Source organism: Podarcis tiliguerta, assembly GCF_965153285.1.
Source record: "Podarcis tiliguerta genome assembly, chromosome: 11".
NCBI lineage: Eukaryota > Metazoa > Chordata > Lepidosauria > Squamata > Lacertidae > Podarcis > Podarcis tiliguerta.
The window spans coordinates 50,871,618-50,897,770 of NC_139544.1; the positions used below are offsets into that span (position 1 = coordinate 50,871,618).

At 44.0% G+C, this 26,153-nt stretch overlaps 1 protein-coding gene across 2 annotated transcripts in view; it reads right to left on the reverse strand.

The window, feature by feature from the left end:
* Positions 1–17,769, reverse strand: part of RAB27B (RAB27B, member RAS oncogene family) — a 112,711-nt gene extending 94,942 nt beyond the window's left edge. Inside the window, exons 1-2 of one of the 2 annotated variants that reach the window (XM_083403224.1) lie at positions 17,655–17,769; positions 7,595–7,686 (exon numbers count right to left, since the gene is read on the reverse strand). The gene's annotated coding sequence lies outside the window, so the exon portion shown is untranslated. Of the gene's footprint in view, positions 1–7,594; positions 7,687–7,834; positions 7,981–17,654 lie in introns of those variants that run through there. The other variant, XM_083403225.1, reaches the window with a different exon arrangement.
* Between the last annotated feature and the right edge of the window lie 8,384 nt (positions 17,770–26,153).

Genomic DNA, 26,153 nt, shown 5'->3' on the forward strand with positions numbered 1-26,153 from the left:
GCTTTGTCTAAAGCGACCATCTGCAGCCATGAAGTGGATGAGCAGAACATGAAACAAGGATCTGCCATATTAGGATTTCCTTAAGCATCATATAAAACCAAATAAGCGTCACACTTTTAGTCAGTCTTAACAGAGGGACAGACTTACAGAGAGACTTACGGAGAGATCAGTCTATCTCCTGCATAAACAACGCATTAAGTTTATACTAAACTATTCTCCTGAAGAGAAAGTTCTAACATGGTCCCAAGACTGTCCAATCCTTTCTGCATTTTTCTTATCTAAATTCTCATTCTCCTTGGTAGTTGGGTTGCTTACCTTGTGATTCTTATTAATCACGCTCATAACAAGCAGCATAACTTGCAATTTAAGTCCCTCATGACCCAAATTCCTTTAATGAATGGCTGGATTATCTCTTCTATGTTAGTGGGATTCTGCCAAATTAAATTGCTCAGTCGAGCACGGGTCCAGCCCATCCATAAGACACAAGGCAATCAACAAGGGATGTTTTCTATGGAAGACGCACAGGAAAGAGACAAAAGCTATCCAACATGGCTCCTCCAATGGAGCTAAAAGGACCAGTAGCTAGGGATGGGTGGATCTGTCAATTTTAATTTCGCTCAGTTACTCGGTTTTCCCACCTTAAGTTCAGGACTCTTCATTTCAGCATCAGTTTGAAAATTTATTTATTTATAGTGACAGCAGGTAGCCAATGAGAGAAATTCTGCTACATTGCTAGATGTGCTTCCCAACTATTGTTGGGCTGGGAGCAATCAGCTCTCACTCCTACACTTGCTATTAAAGGACAGTGCGATGAAATAGAATTTTTTTATATTGCTGGGGGTCGGAGGCAGAGAAATGAGAACATAATGTCATCTACACAGTGGCATATTTGGAATATTTGATTAGAAATGACTGTAGTCAAATGCTATGCCGTTGCATAGAGACAATATTTGACCAGCTACTTGATTAGAGTGTCAGCTAGACACTCTAATTGTTATTATCTAACTACATAGCTTCTTGGGGGGAAAGCTCACAGACTTCAATTAAAGGCATTTATTTTCCAAACTCAGGTGTCCTCTGCCATCAGAAGCAGCATGCCTGCTACCCAGAGTTGCTCAGGAATTCTAAGAAACAAAAATATTCAGTACACTTTTAAGATCAGTGGTTAAAATCAGTGCAGTTTTGAAAGGTTCCGCCTACCATCTTCATTAAAAATGATGTTCAATTGTATCTAAACATAGATGAAAGCATGCTCCTTGGTACCAGGAACCATCTTAAAAAATTTGCTTACGATATCTCAAGGGGTGTCCAAAAGCATAGGAAAAAATTCATATATAGATACAGATATACAGATACACACACACATATACCAGTTTGTATATATTCTTCGTGGCCATATCCTAATACCAAGAGGTTTAATATACTTTGGCAACTTCACACCATTTGGTCAACAGCAAACTTGGCTCAAAGGCTCTATTAATGCTGTCCAGCTCATGTTTTGCCTCCCCACCCCCCATTGTGCTGTTGAACGTGGCCTGCGGCACACTGTCGGCCAAGTCACAATAAACTGTAGTGTATTCGGATTCAGATAAGCTCTCCTGAATATCCTGAATTGCCAGAGCACACACAGGAAACAGAGACAGGAATGATACCCTGGCTTTTTAAATTCTCAGCAGACGGTATGCCATTAAAGCGTGTCCATTTATTTAACAGGAAACCCCTTTCTTTCCATTCGCTCATTTTGGGCCAGTTACAGCACACCAGAGGAGCCGATCTGGCGCTCCTGCTCCAACCTTGCCGATGTTCTTCCCCTCTCTCTCACCATCCTGACACATGGCAATGACACCTCTGCCGGGAGGGCCAGGTCAGCGGTGCCGCCGCCACCTTCCCCTCCACTGCCAGCCCAAGACATTTTGCCGCCTGAGAGACAGAGCAGGAAATGGTCCCTCAACCATCTAGCTCAAGGCCCATAGCATCCAAAGCTGGCCAAGTTATTTTGGAAATGGAGACAGGCAAACAGTGTTTTTCACCTTATTTGAACAGCAAAAACGCAACAATAACAAATAAAACAACTAACAGTTTGCTGCCCTTGCATGACACCCAAACCAGCACCCAAATCTACAGACTGGAGTAGGTTTGATTTGTTAATGGCAGGGAACAAAAGGTGCAGGGAAAATAATATTCCCCAAGAAGTGATCTTTGAACACAGCCAACCCTAGTACACTTCAAATTTGGGTTTTCCCAGTGTCCTTGCAAGTTACTCTACCCCCTCTCAAAAGTTAAGGGGGGGTTGTTTACTGGGGAAGACTGACAGGGAGACTAGCAACAGGGCTGGGGGGAAGCAAACCTCATTTTGAACTGGACCCTATTTGAACGAGGTTGGGCCTAACTGAAAAAGAGGAGGGCTTTTTTGAGTTGGGATGTCGCATTTTGAGCTCACATGACTCAACCTTCCCTTGAAATGTTGCCAAAGAACGGTGTTTTGCAGGATACTCCTTCTCTTTCTCCCATAAAAGTGAACGGTTCTCCACCCGATCAGTCTTATGAGTAAAAGTAAAGCAATGGACTTAGGCACAACACCTGACTACCAAGAGCCTAACTAGATTTTATGAAGGATGTGCAGCTGGCTTCGACAGGTGTCTGCCCAGTAACACATGACACAACATCAGCGTTGCTCTGGGCATGAAGTCATGATGCTTGCTACTTTTACTAGCTGTTACTGTGAAGACGCTGGGGAGCTGGGGAGACGTGGTACTTCTTCATAATGTTTACTAAGGCCCTGTAGAGCCCAGCTGTCACTAGTAAGGATCCTGCAGGAGACACCATGTGTGCCTGCTTGGAAAGGACCCAGGGATTCCACATACTCATCAATGAAAATAACAGTCATTTTGCTAGCAAGGGAGATAATTATGAAATTATTCCTTTAAAAAAATAGTTCTCCTATGCTCCTGCAAAATATCTCTGTGAACTGGGTAATGAATTCCATTTTTGAAAGTCATTTTCCAGCCATTAATGGATGGCCTATTTATTATCTGTTTCTTCCCCAACATTTGATTCTTAGCATAAATGCGAAAAGCAAGATCTCGCCCCAAGGAGCTTGCAGGCTAAGATCTGACAATGGCAAAACAATAGCAGCTACCTAAGGGTTTCTGTCAGGGAGATGAGGGCAATGCTTTCTCATATCTGTTGTATAAGGTCAGTCCAGGCGGCAGCACCTCTAATTCTGATTGGCAAGTCAGTTAATGCAACAAATCTCCATCTTCACAGAGCACCTGTGGGAGCCATGAACATCCCATTCAACTGACAGCAACCTTATTAAATTTAATAGGAAGGAATCTGCCTTGCTGAATTAGTGATTCCAAATAAACAGAGGCTGTCAGGGAGATTTCAGGTCTATTTATGCATTATACCCTCAGGGGTCCCTTCCAACTCTACAAGTCTATGATTTTATGCTACCTCTACCTAGTGTGATAGCACTTTTTAAAAATCCAAGGACTAATCAGGTTGTGTATGTCCTTTTAGAAATATCCCAGCAGTTCAGAATCTTTCATCCATTCATCCAGAAATTTAAGGAAAGGCTATTATTCTTATTCATGGGGTGCCTTCACTGTAAGGTAAAGGTAAAGGTACCCCTGCCCGTACGGGCCAGTCTTGACAGACTCTAGGGTTGTGCGCCCATCTCACTCAAGAGGCCGGGGGCCAGCGCTGTCCGGAGACACTTCCAGGTCACATGGCCAGCGTGACATCGCTGCTCTGGCGAGCCAGAGCTGCACACGGAAACGCCGTTTACCTTCCAGCTAGTAAGCGGTCCCTATTTATCTACTTGCCCCCGGGGGTGCTTTTGAACTGCTAGGTTGGCAGGCGCTGGGACCGAGCAACAGGAGCGCACCCCGCCGCGGGGATTCGAACCACCGAACTTTCGATCGGCAAGCCCTAGGCGCTGAGGCTTTTACCCACAGCGCCACCCACGTCCTGCCTTCACTGTAGCATGTAAGAATTTAGCATTTGTTATTAGTACCACTACTGGAAGCAAACTCTGCCGCTGCTGTTATTTTTGTGCTTACAATGTTGTCCTTCTCTTCAAAGTATTTTGTGATGAGCTGTTGTTGAGGTTAAGTAAACTAAATCAGTTTAACTGAACTGGGCATCTACCACTGCAGGGCTCACACTTTCCTTTTTTTAGTTTCAATCAGTTCTGGACTTCAGTTTAGCACAATTATGGGCACAAAGATGTTACATTGGATGGAACAAACATCTGTCTGAGATGATGGCTATCAGGTGCATATCTTTTCAGCATCTGGATTCCCAGCATGAGCCTCCATCCACACGTCCATTTCAGATTTCATTAAGTAGCATGGTAAAGTGATTTCGATGGAGAAGCAGATATTTCCAGTAAGATGAAAGAGATCATTCATGTTTCCTTACAGAGTGAGAGCCAGGGTACAGGAAGCAAAACTAACAAACTTCAGAGTTCCTCTGCACAAGCGTTGATTACACAAATAGATCATCTCCCCCAACAAATGACCTTCCCCCCAAAATACAGTTGTATCCACTGCTGGCCCAGCAATGGGACTTCCATTTCCTCTCTCTCCCCCACCCCCTGCATCTGATCAAAAAGGCCCCCAACAACCCAGAGCTGATTTTGAGAGTGTCTGTGTATGTGTGGAGAGGACAGGAACTCTGTCTTGCATACAGAAGTGCACTGCATCAGCAAAGCTGGATGTGGCCCATAGACATTAGAGGGAGTGCCAGTCAGTCAGTGGAGAACTATCCAAGTGAAAACAGATGGACAACCTGTGGCCCCCTGTCTTAATTTTGTGCCTCACCTGGCATCTTCCTCCTCATATTTCCTGGCTTTTTAAAGAGCCTCCCTTCTGTATACTTTCAGAAGAACTGGAAGGGGCAGTGTAGGGTTTTGTGTGCATGTATGTATATAGAGAACACTGAGGTCAGAAAGGAATTACTTTCAGTCGCCAACCAGAACTGCATTGGTTTGTTGTCAGCACACGGAAAAATCCTCTGCCTACTTCCCTTAGAGTAGCCCCATTTACTCCAGCTTACTTCTGAGTAGACTTGGTTGACACAAAATTTAAGCAGCTGAATTGAATACAATATAGGCAACAGACCATTTATTTTTATTGTCAAGAGAAAATCAAGATTTTCTTTTGCTGCCCAACAACAGATGGGAAAATAGGAGCCTTATATCTAAAGTTTTTCTTATATGTGAATAAAATAATATGGGCACATTAAAGGATGGAGACGTTTAAGTATATAATATACAACTTACAGCATGGGAGAAGCTATGGAACTGGGATTTGAAGTTTACAGCATGTTATAGGTTGAAAGAAAACTATATGAAAATGATGTTTAACTCCCAGTAAACTAGCTAAAATGTACAAAGCAAGGTCAAATACATGCTGGAAATGTGCGGAAAGAGAAGGCACATTTTATCATATGTGGTGGATATGTAAAATACTAAAAGAATTATGTGAGATGATATATAGTGAATTTTCAAAAATGTTTAAAATAACTTTTTCTTAAAAAACCCCAAACTTTTCTTTTACGAATTCTAGCTGCCGAAATTCCAACGGATCAGAAAAAAACTATTTACATACGCAACTGCTGCTGCTCAGATGTTACTAGCCCACAGATGGAAAGAAGATAAAGTCCCTACCAGAAAAGAATGGCAGATTAAGTTGATGTATTATGCCAAAATGGCAAAAATGGCCGGAAGAATCAGAAATCAGGAAGAGCAAAATTTTAATAAGGAATGGGGAAAATATATAATTTACCTTTAAAGCCACTGTAAACAATTGAATTTATTAGTGGGATTGGAATAATTCTTGAAGTTTAATGTTGAACTTCCACAGTCACTTACGGACTCACTGTTAAAACCGTGTTTATGGAAGACAATCTTACTCAGCTATGAGTGATCGCTAAAGAAGAAGAAGAAGAAGGGACATTTAATAGATTCGGATTAATACAAGATGCAGGAGCAAAACATTATACAAGGACCCACAAAGGGGATGAGGGAAGTCCAGGAGACTCCTCAGAATTCTCTTTTTATGTTGGTTGTTTGATAACTGTTCGTCAATTTCAAAATCTAAAAAAAACTAATATTTTTTTAAGAGACTTGTTTAAGGTTTGTCAAACTATCCCTCTGCCATCAGCTCCTGTTGAAACCCCAGTGGTACTGACTGGTTTGGGTTGAACTAAACCCATGGCGCTCCAAATGATGGGGGACTACAGCTCCCATCAGCTCCAGCAAGCATGGCCAAGGGTCAGGGATAATGGGAGCTGGAGTCTAACAGTTTCCCCACCCCAGAATTAGACAACAGCAGCTGGTCTGGGACTGGTAAACCACAAAATGGCTGCAAAACAGCTGGGAGGAGCTGTGATTGACAGGCCAATAGCTGGGGTGATGGGCTGGCTTCTTTTTCCACCCTTCAGTTTCCTCTACCCCACCTGCTTCCTCTCAAGCCAGGGTTCTTGCTGCATCACAGGGAAAGAGGCAAGGGAAAGGTGGAACCACAGTGGGGAAGCACACCTCTTTCCTCTTGCCACTTATCTGCTGGAAATGACAACATACCCCAATAGTTCAGATCCACTGACCTAACTCTGCTGCCACACATCCAGACTGACTCCCTTTCTTGCAGAGAAAGCCACTTGTAACTGAACCACGCCTGATGCACAGAACCAAAAAGGAGCAAACTTAAGCATGTGAATAAGATTTGCTTCTGATTTAACATGCAAATAGTACACCTCTTGTTGCAAGAGAGTAGTATTTTGAGGGAGAGTTGGGTTCAAGCAATGTTCCTTGTCTCTCAACATGCAGGCCTGTGCATAAGATTCTTTATGAGGATGTTTGTTGCTCCTGTGTTTTGATGTAAACTAGCCTGACATATGGTTTCATAGAATGGCAGAGTTGGAAAGGACCTCAAGGGTCATCTAGTCCCAGCCCCCTGCAATGCAGGATTGGATCCTTTCACCTCTGATAGTCTTTTTAAAGAACTGTCGTGGCATGGCACAAAACCGCCAGATGTTTTTCTTGGGGCTGAGGTTTGTCTCAAAATAAAAATCGGGCCCCTTTGGAATCCGGCCCACAACCTGGGCATGTCAAAGTAGTTTGAATAAAAACTATTTCATTTCACTGAGGACAATGGAACCAAACTGGAATAAATTCAAGTATTTTGGTTTCCCACGCTCACTAGCTCCTTCCTGGTTTTAACACAAGTCATTCCTGTTCCAATTGCATTATCCCCTGCCCTCCTTTCAGTGGCCATGGAGAACACAACAGAAAAAATAATACTGATAATTGCAAACAGAAAATCATCTCTGACCATACATAAACAAGCAAAAAAAGCACATGACCCATACTGGACTTTGCAAAGACTTTTTTTTTGCCATGTGTTATAACAAATATAAACATTTTATTTCATAAACTGCCCCCACAAGAGGACTGGAAGGTTTCTAGAAAAGGGGGATGTGCTTTGTTTTGGTTTGAGGCTTGGTGTGTGGTTCTTTTTGCAAAAGATGAAGGTGCAAAAGCAGTAGTGACAAGCTATGCAGGGGAGATGATATAAAAGCTACTTACACTTTTTGGTGTGAAATAATCCCTCTGGATTCTGCCAGCTGGAAAATAATTAGCCCATTTCTTAACGGCACTGTTGCTTCTGTCTGCTCTCTCTACGGGCGCAAGAAAACACAGGTATGAGAGGAGGGAGGGGAAAATGCAGCCACTGGTGTTCTGCCGCTGCAGCTAAACTCTGCTAGGCTCTGATAAAGCAATTGGCAGGTTAAGGATGCTGAGGACGGCAAGCAGATAAACAGGTACCTTGGCTTTCAAGAGGCAAAGGATGCTCCTGCGGCTGCTACCCTTCGTCTTGTGTAACAGCGAGAGCCACTCAGTCTCTGTACGCTGACATGCTACCAGCCAGCATTTCAGAAAAGGCGTCTGGGAGGTCCTAGTGCCAGGGTCTGCAATGTCGCCTTGTTGCAACCTGACTCCTGGCATGTTTTCAGACAGCTCCAAGTTGCCACGGAGGGCAGAGAAAAAGGGATCAAGTCGGAAGAAGGCTGACAATTCAAAACCAGTCTTGCAACTCTACAATCCTACGGTTCTACGAAGCAAGGGAAGCACCTTTCTTTCTTTAAAAGAACAAAACTCAGTGTTTGCTCTAGTGCTGAAGAAGACAAGGGCTCCCTGTCCAAATAAAAATGGAAAACAAAAGCTGCAGCCCCTAAGTACACTAGCTGCCAGTGGCTTAGCGTGGGGGGGGTGCAGGGGGGGGGCGGCTGCACTGGGCGCAACATCTGGGGGTTAGGGTTAGGGGGTGCAAATCCACGGGTTAGGGGGCGCAAATTACTTGCCTTGCCCCGGATGCTGACAACCCACGCTACGCCACTGCTAGCTGCAGAGTACTTTTGGGTAAGCATGCAAGGAGTGTGGTGCAAATTTTCTTGGAATAATGGGGTGTTGCAGTGGGTGGGCACAGAATAGAGCCTCACATTGTTTTATTCCCCCCCAAAAGGTACACCAGACGTCTCTCCAGATGTTGGAGTCCAACTTATTGCTGCAAGGCAGGGATGGGGCTCCTGCTGGAGACCTATGGTTCTTGTTTGTGTACAAATCCCATCAGCTCCAGCCAGCCTGGCCAGTGGTCAGGCATGATGGTAGCCATAGTACACCAATATCTGAAGGCCCACAGGTTCCCATCCTTGGGCTATGCAGAGACAATCTTTCTCTTTCTTTTTCAAGAAAATTGAGTGTTGGAGATGGGGAACAGATACACACTCTGATCTAACAGAAGGAAACACATAATAATAAACAACACATCAACACATGCAATATGAATTTGCTTGAGCAAAGGACCAGTCCAGGAATCAGGAATAAACTTTTCTTTTCAAGTTGAGAGAATCAGAGCAGAAGCTGGATTCAGGCCTCCCTCTTGCGTGTGTATGTCACCGGGCCACCCCTCAAATAACTTCACACATGACACGTAATTTAGTTTTGGTTATTGGGCACTATTTTGGCCACAACTTTATTAAAATACAAAATCAGTGAGTGGTTGTTTAGACATTGGTTCTGACTATCTGTCGCCCCGCCTGGGACAGAACTGACATCCCGAGGTCCGATCAGTATCCAGTAGAAGGGAAAGTCAAACTTGGGGGTCATTTGAGCTAAGCGTTGGACCCACGCCGCTCACCCCAGCAGCTCCCCGAAAGCTTGCCGGTCCGGTCCTATGACAAGGATTCCCATGACAGGGATTGGGCGGCCCTGGTCCCATGACAAGGATTGGACGAAATCATGGCAAGCCCCAGGATTCCTTTAATGGAATTTCCTTCAGCGCAATAGGAGGGGCAGGCACAGCCTATCCTGACCCCTCCACCACCAGCATATTATAACCAATGCCTAACCACAACCTTACAAGTTGTGACGAATTGCTGAGTAGTAGGCAAAAACCAAATGGCACAGCCAATCACCAAAAGGCAAAAATCCTACTAGGCCCCTGCGCCAAGGCAGACAACCCCATGACAGGCAAAGCAAGGTCAACCGGAAAAGAAGGGCGGTGATCCGATGCACTCTGCAAAGAGAAAGAGAAACCAGAGTGCACCAATATTTAAAGACTATGGTCCCACCCACCCAATTTGCAACATACAATTTGCCCCAGCAACCCGGTTATCCAATCACAATGCCAAGCAACAACTATTAACCTGCCTGGCAACAAGAGGCCTGGCCCGGTGGCCCACACCGCAACACGTGCTCTCAGTTATTGGAGAACACGCTTTGTTAGTGGCACCTAATCGAGATGAAGTTTTGAGAAACAACAGTGTTTCGTTGTTGTTGCTGTTTGCAAAAAGACACGTTGAAATAGTTGGTCATAAGAATAAAAGAAAATTACAATAAATTAGTTTGGAGACGGTATTTAACATCAGTCAGATTAAATAAAATAAACAAGGAATATTCAGTGTTACGTTGGAGGGGATGCCAGGAAACCAGGAACTATGTTCACATGTGGTGGGGATGTAAATATATAAAAAATTTTTGGTAAGGGGTGTTTTAGGAGAGAACAGAAATCACTGGGTTAAAGCTGACGAAAGCCCAGAAGTAGCGTTATTATCAATTTACGATGGGGGAGAAGGTTTGCAGGCTGTGAAGGGCTTGCTTGCAAATTTATTGACAGCTGCACGAGTTATTATAGCTAGGAAGTGAAAGGGGCAAGCAGAATTTAAAATGGAATAATGGTATAAAGAGATGTGGGATATAGCCATTAATGCTAAATTAACATGTGCCATTAAGGTAAGACAGGGAATATGCAGGAGAAATGATTTTGAGGAGATATGGAGGGTGTTTGTGGAATTTGTACTGTTAAAACAGAAAGGGGATCAAACCATCGCTAGAGGTGTTGAAATTTTGGGAGGTTGGATAGTTACAATGGAATGGTCTCGGTGGTGGGGTGCACATTTTTATTCTTAGTTATTTATGATTATTACTTATTTTCCTAAAAAATAATACAGTGGTGCCTCGCAAGACGAAATTAATTCGTTCTGCGAGTTTTTTCGTCTAGCGAATTTTTCGTCTTGCGAAGCACGGTTTCCCATAGGAATGCATTGAAAATCAATTAATGCGTTCCTATGGTCAAAAAAAGTCCAAACAACGCCAAATTTGGTACAAGAAGAGTTTATTAAGTGCTCTTTAAAGTCACACATACTGTAAAGAGCATTTCAAAAATTGAAGGAACAATAACTTAACTTTCTAAACATGACAGAAAAGCATTTAACGATCACCAAAGTGTACTGTACATTTTCTAAGACTCTGGGGGACAACTCGAAGAAGGTTCCTCTTCCACTCTTTGCTTCTTGCTGAAGAACCTGTCCATGGTCTGCTGCTTCATCCACCTTTTCAGCACCTCCCTGAAAGACGACATGACCCTCGTGTCAAAAGTGTTCGCAAGGTCACGTGTCAGGTCCTTGTCATGGTGGTGCCACTCTGCAAAAGCCTGCACATCTTTCCACTTGTGACAAATGTCCCTCAGTTCTTTGGAGGACAGCCATTCCTAAGTTGCTTCCTCCTCTTCCAGCGAGGCCTGCTCCTGTGCAGCCTCTGCTTGCAGTTCGACCAGCTCCTGGGTGGTCAGCTCGTGGTCGTGCTCCTCCACCAGCTCGCTGACGTCCTCCTCTGTGACCTCCAGGCCCATGCTCCTCCCCAAGGAAACAATGTCCTGCACCACTGTTGACTCTGGTGCATCAGAGTCACTTGGTGCCACACAGTCCGGCCACAGGCTGCGCCAAGCGCAATTCAAATTTCTCTGGCTGATCCCGTTCCAGGCCGTGGTGATCATCTTCAAGCAGGTGACGATGTCGAAGTGGTCCTTCCAGAATTCCCGCAGGGTGATGTTTGTGCAATCAGTCACCTCAAAGCATTGCCTGAAAAGCTCCTTGGTGTAGAGTTTTTTGAAATTGGCGATGAGCTGCTGATCCATTGGCTGGAGCAGTGGCGTGGTGTTAGGCGGCAGGAACATTATGCTGATGAAGCTGAACTCCTCCAACAAGTCCTCCTCAAGGCCTTTAGGATGAGCAGGAGCATTGTCCATCAGAAGCAAAGCCTTCAGCGGCAGGTCGTTGTGCAGCAGGTACTGTTTGACAGCAGGGCCAAAAGCAAGATTGACCCAGTCCACAAACAGCACACGTGTGACCCAAGTCTTACTGTTGGATCGCCACATGACACTCAGCTGCTCCTTGTCGACCTTCTGTCTCTTGAAGGCCCGTGGGTTCTCTGAGCGGTACACCAGCAGGGGCTTGATCTTCAGGTCGCCACTTGCATTGGCACAGAAGAGCAGGTAAGACGGTCCTTCATGGGCTTGTGGCCAGGCAGCTTGGCCTCCTCCTGAGTGATGAAAGTCCTTTTGGGCATCCTCTTCCAAAACAGCCCGGTCTCGTCGCAGTTGAAGACCTGCTGTGGAACGTAGCCCTCCGTCTTCACAACCTCCAGGAACTCCGCTGCAAAGTCTTCAGCCGCAAGAACATCAGAACTGGCAGCCTTTCCATGCCTGACCATGCTGTGGATTCCAGATCTTGTCTTGAACCGGTCAAACCAGCCTCTGCTTGCCTTGAAGACTTCTGGCTTGCCTGAGGTTCCTGGCTGTTGCCGGACGAGGTCTGCGTGCAAGGCCTTGGCCTTCTCACAAATAGCGGCCTTAGTCACTGTGTCCCCTGCACGCTGCTTCTCTTCTAACCAGATGAGCAGCAGCTTCTCCACCTCCTCCAGAACAGCTGGCCGGTTCTTCGCGATCCTGGTGACTCCCTTGGCTATGTCAGTCGCAAGGATCTTCTCCCTCATCTTCAGGATGATCCCGATGGTGGATGGATTCCTCCCGTACTCCCTGGCGAGGTCTGTCACACGCATTCCACCGTCGTGCTTCTGGATGATCTCCTTCTTCATTTCCAGTGTAACCTTCTCCTTCTTCCTCTCGCCGGCCTCTGCAGCAGCAGTCTTCTTGGGCCCCATGGCAGCACAGCTCCTACTTTCGCAAACCCAAAAGAAAAAATCAGTGCTTCACATTCAAAAGCACCAAACCTCCCAGAAAACAATTCCCTGACCCCCCCCCAGCCACCCTCCACTCAGAAATCCAAACCCAGAAATCTTTTTTTAAAAAAAGGCAGAGTGCCCCAATGGTCCCAAAAAATCAGAAAAAACCCCACAAGCTTCCAGATTCTTGCAAACCCCTTCTCAACGATTCCCTGACCCCCCCCCCCAGCCACCCACCACACAGAAATCCAAACTCAGAAATCTTTTTTTTAAAAAAAAGGCAAGTGCCCCAATGGTCCCAGAAAATCAGAAAAAATCAGAAAAAACCCCACAAGCTTCCAGATTCTTGCAAACCCCTTCTCAACGATTCCCTGACCCCCCCCCCCCGCCACCCACCACACAGAAATCCAAACCCAGAAATCTTTTTTTTTTAAAAAAAGGCAAGTGCCCCAATGGTCCCAAAAAATCAGAAAAAACAGAAAAAAAACCCCCACAAGCTTCCAGATTCTTGCAAACCCCTTCTCAATGATTCCCTGACCCCCCCCCCCAGCCACCCACCACACAGAAATCCAAACCCATAATTTTTTTTTTTAAAAAAAAGGCAGAGTGCCCCAATGGTCCCAAAAAATCAGAAAAACCCCCACAAGCTTCCAGATTCTTGCAAACCCCTTCTCAACACCAAGTGCTTGAATTCCAAACACCCCAACCCAAAATCCAAAACCCCCCAAAAAAGTTTTAAAAGTTTAACTTACCAAATGGCTGCAAAAGAAGTTCTGGAAAAGCTTCAAAAATACCAAAGTCTTCAAAAATCTCAAAAAAAGGCTACCACACGGCGTGCTATGAGTTGCTCCTTGAAGTCAAGTCGCAACTGCACCTCTTCAAGCAATGCACCCTGGGTATTAACGGTTTTAAGAAAAAAGAAACAAACTAGCAAGACGTTTTTGTCTTGTGAAGTAAGCCCATAGGGAAATTCGTCTTGCGAAGCAACTCAAAAAACGAAAAACCCTTTCGTCTAGCAAGTTTTTCGTCTTGCGAGGCATTCGTCTTGGGGGGTACCACTGTAATAATAAAATAATAATAACAACAATAATAAAGAAACAGTTGATCATTGCTCTGGGGAAACGGGTAGTTTTGCCTCCGCCCCTCTCTATTTTTGAAGGGCCGCATGAGCACTCGTATGGATAGGCAACATTCTTAGAAATACACAACTCTGTTAAAAACAGCTCCAAAACTGCTCAAAGACATGTGTTTATTTGCATTGATACTCTCCAACAAGCACTTCTGATTATAACACCAAAACGTACACATGTCTGTTGAAGCAGCAATCAGTTTGTTCAGCTGGCTACAAAAATTGGCTAAACCTGAGGAAGAAAAGAGTTGACCAGAAGTTTGACAATAATAATAACCACAAACGTTTCAGAGACTCTCCAAGCCTGAAAGGCTATAATCCATACATGCGCTGGCATAATAAAAGAAGGCCTCTTCTAATTTATTAAAACCACTGTTGTTTTTTTAAATCACAAAATTGCACCCATCTTTCCTACTTCCCATTCTGTTTCCAAGGTCTGCTACATATTTGTTGTTTCTCTGTGGTGTATCAGTCCCTTAAGGCTGATGTTTTGGAATAATTTCTCTTTATTGCTGCAGGCAGACAAGACCCACCCCTGCCACACACAATATTTCTCCTGACTAGACTTACTGCATCCTGGCTTTTCTACATGCTTTTAGAACTGACAGCTTGCATGATTAGTTTTACTCTTTTATTAGTGTTCAACTATTTTAAAACGAGCCTGTTGTTAGTGTGATGTCTATGAAAGTTTGTATCAATTAACATCTATTCACACATTTTTAATAAGTAGCCTACTTCGTTTTGATACAATGGCACTTACTCCCCCTTCTTTCTTCACTTATTTATATTATTTACAAAAACAGATGTCTTTCCAGTCTTGTACTCTTAACATGCAGCAAAAACGGCTCCATCTTTCAGCAAATGCAACATTCTGTGATATCCCTTGGGCAACTTAGTTTAGAAAGTGCATTTTATTCTTTTGCTTGCATGCAGCTTCCTGGATTCAATGGATTTAGCTGGAGTGGGCCTGTGAGAGCAGCTGAACTAAAATGACCACTGCTGCAACTTGGGCTCCGCATACACTCGCCCTATCTTCTCGGAAATTCAAGCCAGCAAGTTGCTGACAGAAAATGACTAGTTGTGGAATGGGTTGTAATAACTTCCACTGCAGTGTTTTCAAGCACTTTTTAATAGACCCAAGGCTCAAATTACACATAGATGTGTTTTTTCTTTTCTTTAGGGGAATGCAGCCACAGGGAGTGGAGAAGTTGATTAAGGCAGTGGCATTAGGGGAGCAGGCGCTTAGCAATTTCCTCCCGCCTCCCCAAACATTCCTCAAAATTGCCATTGGGGGTTAATTTGACTATGAAAATCACAAGTACAAACTGATTTCTCAGTAGTGGGGAGTGCGGGAGGCGACAGGGATTGCAAAATGACTCTCAAGGTTAATTGCCCCCCTCCATTAACATTACAGTGGTACCTCAGGTTACATACGCTTCAGGTTACAGACTCCACTAACCCAGAAATAGGGCTTCAGGTTAAGAACTTTGCTTCAGGATGAGAACAGAAATCGTGCTCCGGCAGCGTGGCAGCAGCAGGAGGCCCCATTAGCTAAAGTGATGCTTCAGGTTAAGAACAGTTTCAGGTTAAGTACGGACCTCCGGAACGAATTAAGTACTTAACCTGAGGTACCACTGTACTGCTAAAATCAAAGTCACACCATCCTTTTTTTTTCTTTTTTAAGGAAGATTAGATATGAATACTTAGCTATGCTGCATTAGTCTTAGGCTAATGTCTCCCCCTCCCTGCATCCCCACCCCAAAATATGAGTATTATACACAATAAATTGCTGCTGTAGACCACTCTTTTTCTCAGTCACACAGGCAAACACAACTCTCTCTAATCCAGCAATCAGAATAAGATCCACTATTTGACTATTGATTCAAAACCCTAAAATGTATTTTATACAATTGACTTTTTATTTCTGTTCTTTGTATTTCATATTGTTGTTTTATTACTCTGGCCGATGGCTGAGGCAAATAAAGATTCATTCCTTCCTTCATTCATTCTCTAATACGGTGTAATAATGATAGATGTATTTTCATTTACACCGGCAGGGCTTTTTTAAAAAAAATAGGATAGCACATTTTTCAAAGAAAACAAAGACTGCTTAATACTAATTTGTATAGAGATATTACTTTTCTCTAGATTATGGCTAAATGGCAATGTTAACAATATTGATTTGTCTTAATATTTAAACGAACATGCTCCCTCGCCTTTTAAATGTATTTTTGCATATTTATTATATGTTTTTGTAGCTATATATTAACAATGGGACCATGATTTTGACGATGGTGAAGGCGACAGTGAGGATGATTTCGTTATTTCATTTCTGAGTCACTTCCCATGAGACAGTTTAAAGCAACAGAACATACATAAAATCAATTAAATCCAGCATAATTGGATTTGTCTTCACCCAGGCCTTTGGTTGACTGGATGCCTTTCCTCCTCCTACACGACAGCAATGAAAATTACTTCTGAGTAGGCATGCATAGGATTGCACTGCCATGCTAATATTAATGGCTTTGCTACTAACTTTACTAATAACCTTGTTCTGTCACTTGTCAAAAATAACAATAACAACAACCACACTTTCCACAGCAAATAAAAAGCAAACCAATGCAAAAATCCAGGATTTTTAAAGAAATCCAGAAATAAAAAGACCTGTGTTAGAAAGAGTGTAAATTCCTGCCGCTGTTTCTGCCTTGTGTTTGGGCTTTGAGACACTCGCACTGGTGTCCAAACACAGCTACCTTAAAATCATTAATTTTTGCACTGTTTTCCTGTCAAAGATTGGAATCAAAATAAATCTCCAGATTCGCGATAATATTCAACTATGTTTTTATTCATAATAGTAGACCCACTGAAATGAGTGAACGTGACTAAGTTAGGCCCGTTAATTTAAATGGGTCTTCTCTGAGTTAAACAGCTGAAAACCACCTTCTGTCTTAACTTTTTAAGTTAACCAGCAAAGCCGCCTTTTCCTACAGCAGCACATTGGCTGCTGCAAGTCCACTCAAAAGCAGTAAAGTATAAGCACTGCACTTGTGGTGAGGTCAGGGGAGTAAAACCAAAACCACCTGCCTTTTGCGTAGGTCAGAGCTTTCCAGACTTTTCATGTCGGTGGCACACTTTTTAGACATGCATCATTTCATGACACAGTGATGCAGTTTTGCACCATTTCGCCCCGCAGTAATTCAGTCTTACTAGCAAACTGGTGGTTAAACTAACCCCTTTGGGGAGTGTTTGTGCGACACATCTACACACTGCAGCTGACACACTAATGTGTCGCGACACACAGTTTGGAAAGCTCTGATGTAGGTGGATCATCATAGTAAAAAAGGTAAAAGGTCCCCTGATTGGTTAAGTCCAGTCAAAGGTGACTATGGGTTTGCGGAGCTCATCTCGCTTTCAGGCCAAGGGAGCCAGCGTTTCTCCACAGACAACTTTCTGAGTCACGTGGCCAGCATGACTGAACCGCTTCTGGCGCAACGGGACACTGTGACGGAAACCAGAGCGCAAGGAAACACCATTTACCTTCCCGCTGTAGCGGTACCTATTTATCTACTTGCGCTGGCGTGCTTTCGAACTGCTAGGTTGGCAGGAGCTGGGACAGAGCAATGAGAGCTCACCCCATCGTAGGGATTCAAACCGCCGACCTTCTGATCGGCGAGCCGAAGAGGCTCAGTGGTTTAGACCACAGTGCCACCTGCATCCCTTAGTAGCGCAGGAGTGAGGAACTGGTCACCCTCCAACTGCCGTTGAATCACAACTCCCACCACCCCTGACCATCATCCATGCTGGCTGGTGCTGAGGGAAGCTGTAGTTCACTCATGTCTGTCGCAGCAGATTCCCCATCCCTGTGTGAGAGCATTTCGTTCATGGAAAACTGAGGGAACTCTGTCCCGAAAACTAGCCTGAGGTAAATAAAACCCAATAAGCAGCAACACAAAGCAAGTGGTCTTCATCAAGTCCCTTCTGTTACAGAAGGATCACCTCAGAATGGACATCTCCTTCTCAGCGTATGCAGCTGGGTCTCTAGGCAAATCACAGGCTGCTCAACGGCCATCTTGTGCGTCCAAAGTGGTTCAAAAAGCCAACTGCCCTAACCTTCTTGGAATGGAATTTATTCAAATGAGCCTGGCAGGGACTGCGCTGGCATTTATCCTTCTATCTATTGAAGTGCAGAAGGAAGCATCGTGTTCCGCAAAGCACCCAACCTTTCCCTCATTGCTCTGGGTTTATAGACAAGGGTCATGATCTTAATATGTCAACTCAGCCTGCTGAAGAATGCCTCCACATTAGCGAAGCATTACAGAGGTCTGCAGGGACGCGGGTGGCGCTGTGGGTAAAAGCCTCAGTGCCTAGGGCTTGCCGATCGAAAGGTCGGTGGTTCGAATCCCCGCGGCGGGGTGCGCTCCCGTCGTTCGGTCCCAGCGCCTGCCAACCTAGCAGTTTGAAAGCACCTCCGGGTGCAAGTAGATAAATAGGGAGCGCTTACCAGCGGGAAGGTAAACGGCGTTTCCGTGTGCTGCACTAGCTTGCCAGATGCGGCTTTGTCACGCTGGCCACGTGACCCGGAAGTGTCTCCGGACAGCGCTGGCCCCCGGCCTCTTAAGTGAGATGGGCGCACAACCCTAGAGTCTGTCAAGACTGGCCCGTACGGGCAGGGGTACCTTTACCTTTACCTTACAGAGGTCTGCAGCATTTAAATCACTAAAGGTATTTTCCTGGTAAACACAGAGAAATTGACACAACATGCATAATTCCGGGTTGTGCCCGTCCAAATTCTGGCAACTGTTTTCTGTACTGCTTGAAGCTCATCCCCAATATTGGGAAATGATCTATAATGAAATGAAGAAGATGTTTAAAATAAGCTTTGTTTAAAAAACAAGAAGCTTTCCTACTAGGTATTACAGGAGTGGACTTACCAAAATCACAAAAGGACTTATTTATGTAGGCAACTATGGCCGCATGGACATTATTAGCACGGCATTGGAAAGAAGAAGCTGTCCCATCTAAAGAAGATTGGCAAGTTAAATTAATGGAATATGCTGAAATGGCAAAACTGACAATGAAACTAAGAGGAAGAGACAACAACGAATTTAAGAAAGAATTGAAGATGTTTATTGCATATATACAGAAGCATTGTACACAGGTTAATACATTAGCAGGGTTTTAAAACTACTTGTAATTTGTTATGAATGGATAATAGGGAGTTTCAATGGTTTTCAGATTTAACAATGGACATGCGGTATTTTGATAAATAATAGAACCAAGGAAGGGAGTAGAGCAGGCATCCCCAAACTCAGCCCTCCAGATGTTTTGGGACCACAATTCCCATCATCCCTGACCACTGGTCCTGTTAGCTAGGGATCATGGGAGTTGTAGGCCAAAAACATCTGGAGGGCCAAGTTTGGAGATGCCTGGACTAGAGGTCTATTTGTTTTGCTTTTGTATTGTTATTGTTATTTTTGGAAAATTAATAAAATATTATATATAAAAAAAAGCTCATACCCTCCCACATTTATCTGACGAAAATAGGGACTTCCATTATTATTATTATTATTATTATTATTATTATTATTATTATACCTGCTGGGAGCCTGGGGGCCCTGCCACTGCCTCTCTCCACCTGGCCCAGAGTGAGACCCGACAAGCTTATAAGGAGTGCTGCTGCCCCAAAGAGAGCACTGCTTCCTCTTTTAAACTGCTTTTAATTTTTTTTTTTAATCTTATTAAATTGTTTAGTGTTTTAACTGTTTTTAGCTGGGTTGATTGACAACCTATGCCCTTAAAAAATGTGTTGGGGGCGTTACTGGGTAGTGAATGAATGAATGAATGAATGAATTTATTAATACGGTCACAGACCAGCTTCAACACACACAATATCACAAATCATAAAAAATATCAGAAATACAAGGGACAATATAACAATGACAAGGATTCAAATATAAAAATTAAAATTAATTGTTAACGTGCCCCCTGTAATTAACATTTAGGGGATTGGGCATTATGGGATTCCACTTGCTTCCTGCGATTGATTGCAGATGCACAGAATTTAGCTACATTTAATGTAATCTTGGGCTTCTTGTCCACTAGCAGTAGTTTTAGACTAGTAGTTTTATTACTGGGTAGTGGTTGTTGTTTTGATTATGTCTTTTGTGATTTTTTTATTCTGATTTTATCCTGTGAACTGCCCTGAGATCTCCAGGTATAGGACAGTATATCATTATTAATATTAGTATTATTATTAGTATTAGTATTATTTACTATTTATATCCCACCCATCTGACTGGGTTGTCCCAGCCACTCTGGGCAGTTTCCAAATATATAAAAACATAACAATAAATTAAACATTCCCTATTCACATGGCTTGGGGATCAGATAGCTCCATACCCCTCCAACATTTCTCAGATGAAAATAGTGAAGTCCTAAGGAAGGGGGGGGGGGGGCATTCCAGGATCAAAGCAGAAACTGGGATGGTTTATGTCATGGGTAGGCAAACTAAGGCCTGGGGGACAGATCCGGCCCAATCATCTTCTAAATCTGCCCCGTGGACGGTCCAGGAATCAGCATATTTTTTACATGAGTAGAAGGTATTTTATTTAAAATGCATCTCTGGGTTATTTGTGGGGCCTGCCTGGTGTTTTTACATGAGTAGAATGTGTGCTTTTATTTAAAACACATCTCTAGGTTATTTGTGGGGCATAGGAATTCGTTCATTCCCCCCCCCCAAAAAAAAAAATATAGTCCGGCCCCCACAAGGTCTGAGGGACAGTGGAAAAAGTTTGCTGACCCCTGGTACTGTCCGGTACTGTCCCTGGAAAATAGGGACACTTGGAGGGTCTGAGTCATCTTCCAGAGCAACTTTGTATATAGCTCATTGGAGTAACGCAAACAGGAGGTTTCTGAAATATGGATCACTTTGGGGCCAAATTATCTATGTCCAGAAATGGCCACAGGTACAGAACTGGCACACCCTGCACCAGAACCCTGGATCCAAGAAGCTTCTACCTCTAGTTTATTGGCCCGCACCTAGCCCAGTACCAACTCTAGGCACCAGTTTAGCACCTCCACAGCCTCATCTAATCCAGGTGATAAGACGCAGTGGTAGAACACATGCTTTGAATGCAGAAGGTCCTAGGTTCAATCCCTGCCATCTCCAGGTAGGGCTGAAACCCCTGTTTGAAACTCTGGAGAGCCGCTGAAAGTCAGTGTAGACAGTGCTAAGCTAGATGCAGCTATGGCTCTGACCTGGTGTACTTTATTTAATCCACCACGTGCTTGTTATACTTTTATGTATGCTGCCCAGGGACTTCAGTTATTAAGAGATCTGATAGTAATATGCTTGTTTGCATATTTATTATTACAGTCATACCTCGGGTTGAATGTGCTTCAGGATAAGCGCGTTTGAGTTGCGCTCCGCGGCACCCCAGATGTAACGTAGCATGTTACTTCCGGGTTTTGCCACTTGCGCATGCACAGATGCTCAAAATGACATCACGAACATGCGCAGAAGCGCCGAAACGTGACCCACGCAGACACGAGTTATGTTTGCTTCTAGATGCGAACGGGGCTCCGGAACGGATCCCGTTCGCATCTAGAGGTACCACTGTACATTGATATTCTGCCTGCCCTCCAAGGAGACCAAGATAGTGTACATGGTTCACCCCTCCCCATCTTAATTGGTATGTTTTAATTGATTCAACTCACCCTGGGACCTTAGGGCAAAGGGCAAGTAATAAATTTAATAATAATTTTAACCACCCTGTGTAGTAGGTTGGGCTGAATAGCCCAAGGTCACCCAGTGAGCTTCGTGGCTGAGTGGGAATTTGAACCCTGGTCTCTCAGGTCGGAGTCCAACACTCTAACCACAACACCACACATGATACAAGGCAGCACCCTCTGTGGTTCCCAAGCTTTCACTGCTGAAATTATTGTGGTGTGAGGAAATATTTCTTTGTTAGGCGGGGAGGGTTATCCAATGAAGTAAGGTAAAGGTACCCCTGCCCGTATGGGCCAGTCTTGCCAGACTCTAGGGTTGTGCGCCCATCTCACTCAAGAGGCCGGGAGCCAGCGCTGTCCGCAGACACTTCCGGGTCACGTGGCCAGCGTGACAAGCTGCATCTGGTGAGCCAGCGCAGCACACGGAAACACCGTTTACCTTCCCGCTAGTAAGCGGTCCCTATTTATCTACTTGCACCCAGGAGTGCTTTCGAACTGCTAAGTTGGCAGGCGCTGGGACCAAGCAACAGGAGCGCACCCTGCCGCGGGGATTCGAACTGCCGACCTTTCGATCGGCAAGCCCAAGGTGCTGAGGCTTTTACCCACAGCACCACCCGCGTCCCTATCCAATGAAGTAGTCTTCCTCTAAAGTTGATCTACTTCACAGTTAGAGCTATGATCGAGTTGAAATTCCTGAATTTTAGGGGGTTGGACTAGATGACTAGATGAGTTGGGTCCCTTCCAACTCGACAATTCTATGATTCGTCCTTTCAAGCGTGGCCTTCTGGGCCATGCCTGTCTGCAGCTTACTGTAAAGGTAAAAGTAAAGGGACCCCTGACTGTTAAGTCCAGTTGCGAACGACTCTGGGGTTGCGGCGCTCATCTCACTTTACCGGCCGAGGGAGCCGGCATATAACTTCTGGGTCATGTGGCCAGCATGACTAAGCTGCTTCTGGCAAACCAAAGCAGCGCACGGAAATGCTGTTTACCTTCCCGCTGGAGCGGTACCTATTTATCTACTTGCACTTTGACGTGCTTTTGAACTGCTAGGTCGGCAGGAGCTGGGACTGAGCAACAGGAGCTCACCCCATTGTGGGGATTCGAACTGCCAACCTTCTGATCGGCAAGCCCTAGACTCTGTAGTTTAGACCACAGTGCCACCCACATCCTGCAGCTTGCTGCACCATCTCACAATACAGAAAGAGGACGACTTGTATCCCCACTTCGAAATCTCCCTACACATAGGAAGCCAAGCCAGATGTAAGGGAGAAGTCTAAGCCCAAGCCATGGGAGGACTATACCACGTGTTCCTACAAACATTTAAGCTGCCTCTCAGTTACCACTACACCAGTTGCTTCTGTTTGTCGTCATGGCAATTTTCCACCCCTCTGTTGCCATGCAACCATTTCTGAGCAACACTGGTATGTACATTTGATCTGTCTGGCTTAATTTTATTTCACCCCCACCCCATTTATTTGCTTATATGTCACAAGTGGGTTCTTTCTACAGCTCAGCTTCAAAACCGGGAGACCTTATTTTCTTGTTAAAACACTTAATAGGGAGATTTCTGTTGTTGTTATTATTATTTTAAAAACATCTCAGTTTTCTTCCATTTAATGTTACCTTCCTGTTAATGTTTTTGCACTACATTGACTTCATGGTCACAGCACTCCATCAACCAACCTGAGTGGGCTCTTCTTCTCGGAAGAGCAAAGCCACTTTTGTTTATCATGAGAAAGGGGAACCTCCGTCAAAGGTAGCTTATCAGATCAGGACGGAGGCAATGGCCTTTCATCACTTCCTGTATGCTCCATAAAACAAATTATCAGGGAGGCCACCTTCTCCACACAAGAGTGCAGCCTGATCACAAAATGGTAAGACCCAGTTAAAGGGGAACCTTACGCTCCGTGTTAGAGTGGAAAACAGCTTTGTATAATGTTCAAGGAGGGCTCTGATGGGTTGAGCAATTTGCATTTCAAGGACCATGATAAGATGAAGAGGTTGTGAAACAACGAGGTGGCAGTAGCTAGCTGGCCAGAGGAGAAACAGCTAGATGACATGTATTTTTGTCCTAATTGAAAGTTCCTGCAGACTCTCTGAACTGTCCTGCAAAGTGTTACTGATTAACATCCGACTGATTGGGAATTTGGTGTGAGATGCCATACTTGAACCCCTAAAGGAAACTTCTCCCATAGTAGCCTGGGAACATCTTAACTTCTAAACATATTGGGGGGGTTTAAAGAGAAGAAGAAGAATGTCACAGCCTGGCTGTGGCACAGTCTGGTAGGGGGAGGCAGAGGGGCTGTTGTAGAGAACAGAGAACAGCAAGCCAAATGATTTTTGTGTGTGTGTGGAACCCAAACTGCAACAGAATGGAAACATCACTGCATGGGGTGGATACAAGGTCTTTATACCCCTGTAGCTGCTACACAGTTGTTCCCTCAGGCTGAGGACTTTTAGGTTGGCCATCTCTAAGCTGCTCTGCCTTCTCTCTCTTAGGGCAAGCTGGTACTTAAGTAATTTTGCAGTGGCATTTGAGAGAGGGAAAGGCCATCTCAACTAGAAATACTGATGAACAGCGTGAATTGCCCAATGACTCACAGCTGAATATATAAACTGCTTCCATTACTCAACATTGTATCTGAGATGATATGAAGGTTTTATCTTCAGTGACTCATTCATTCTTAAAAGTCTTCGTGACAATGGATGCAACTAACATGTGTGAATGTAGTCTATAGACTATCTCCAATCCGCAGCTTAGCTGCCATTTCCTATTACTCAGGAAGTAAGTTGCACTGAGTTCAATAAGACTTATTCCCAATAAGTGTACACAGAATTGGAACCTTAGTAAAGCAACGCCAGCTAGTCAGAAATCATGTACAATCTTAATTAAAGACAGTGTAAGCCCCCAATGCAACAAGCTAGGTTTAGCAGTGTGCCACCATCATGAATATGAAACAATAAGGGCACAAAGTCTAGCTTTCTCTCTAAACAGACTTCCTGACAATGCCACACAGCCAGTCAGATTTGGTGACATGATGATGTCACAAAGCCAGATGAGAGTGAAGACAATGCTGCCTGCCTATACTCTGAATAATGGGGGGAAGTGCCACAAAACTTATCTACTAAAAACTTCTCTGCTACAAAGGAGAAGTACATTTCACAATGGGAAAGTTTCTGTTGAAAAAAACCCTTCTCTTCCCTGGTTTAAGCACAGCCCTAAAACAGTTGCTGAAATAGATAGATAGATGATAGATAGATAGATAGATAGATAGATGATAGATAGATAGATAGATAGATAGATAGATAGATAGATAGATAGATATAGATGATAGATAGATAGATAGATAGATAGATAGATAGATAGATAGATAGATAGATAGATAGATAGACAGATAGATAGATAGATAGATAGATAACAGAGAAAGAGCAGAAAAAAGCAGATTAAATTATTAAAATACTACTACCTAGGTTTTATACCTGGTTTATTCCTTACACAAATATAAAACTAAGTTTACAACTTGTTGAACTGTAGACTTTTTCTTGGGACTTTGCTGGCAATCCATATCAGCAGCTTAATGTAATATTATTCCTGTGCATAGAAATATATTCACAGTTTACTTTCTCAGTGAAAAAGTAATATTAGTCCCAAACTTTCCCTCAGGGCTATGGCAATATTAGACATATAACTCTTGCCACTGACTGGAGCTGATTTTCAGACAGTCTTTTAAAATCTTCATTCCTCAACAGACCTCCGCCAATATTCCCTAATGTCAAAGGATGATCAGGAACCTAAGCCCAGACCATCAGGAACCTAAGCCCTGTACTACAACCCTACCTAAAGCATTCAAGTGCAGCTTGTCAATCTATTCCATGGCAATGACCTTTAGCTAGCCATAGCAGGGGTTAACGCACCCAGTTAGCGATGCAATGGTCATGTATTTTATACCAAACCTCTCACTTATACCAAACCTCTCACTCTGGCTGTGAGAAAGAATCTGAGATTTATATTCCACGTCCTCCAGCCTCTGAGTGAATAAAATATGGAATAGTTGTTTCATGTTAGATGATCACAGGGTGTGATGTCAAGGAAACAACAACTATAAAATGATATCCAACTATAGAATGAGTTCCTATCCTGTGTTTCAGTATTAAACATTTGTTTCCTATTTTTGTCTAAAAATAAAATACCTTTGTTCTTTAAAAAAGAAAATCCAATTGCCAGTGCCATTGACTACATTAAACTTGAACAATGCATGAACATCATACAATGAACATCAGCTTAAACTGGTGGTAAGTCAAACAATGAGCTATTTCTAGGCTGCATCAACAGAACCTGTGACCCGATCAGGGGAAGTAATATTCCTGCTTTATTCTGCCTTGCTCAGGCCAAACGTGGAACTACTATGTCCAGTTTTGGGTGCCACCATTTAAGAAGGATATTGACAAGCTGGAAAGTGCAGGGGAAGGCAACCAAGATGATCAAGGGCCTGGAAAACAAGCCTTATGAGGAACGGCTGAAGCAGTCTGGTGTGTTTAGCCTGGAAAAGAGGAGACTGAGAGGAGATACGATAGTCGTTTTCAAATATCTGAAGGGCAGTCCCATGAACAGGGTTCTGTCTTGGGCCCAGTCTTATTCAACATCTTTATCAACGACTTGGATGATGGACTCAAGGGCATCCTGATCAAATTTGCAGATGACACCAAACTGGGAGGGGTGGCTAACACCCCAGAGGACAGGATCACACTTCAAAACGACCTTGACAG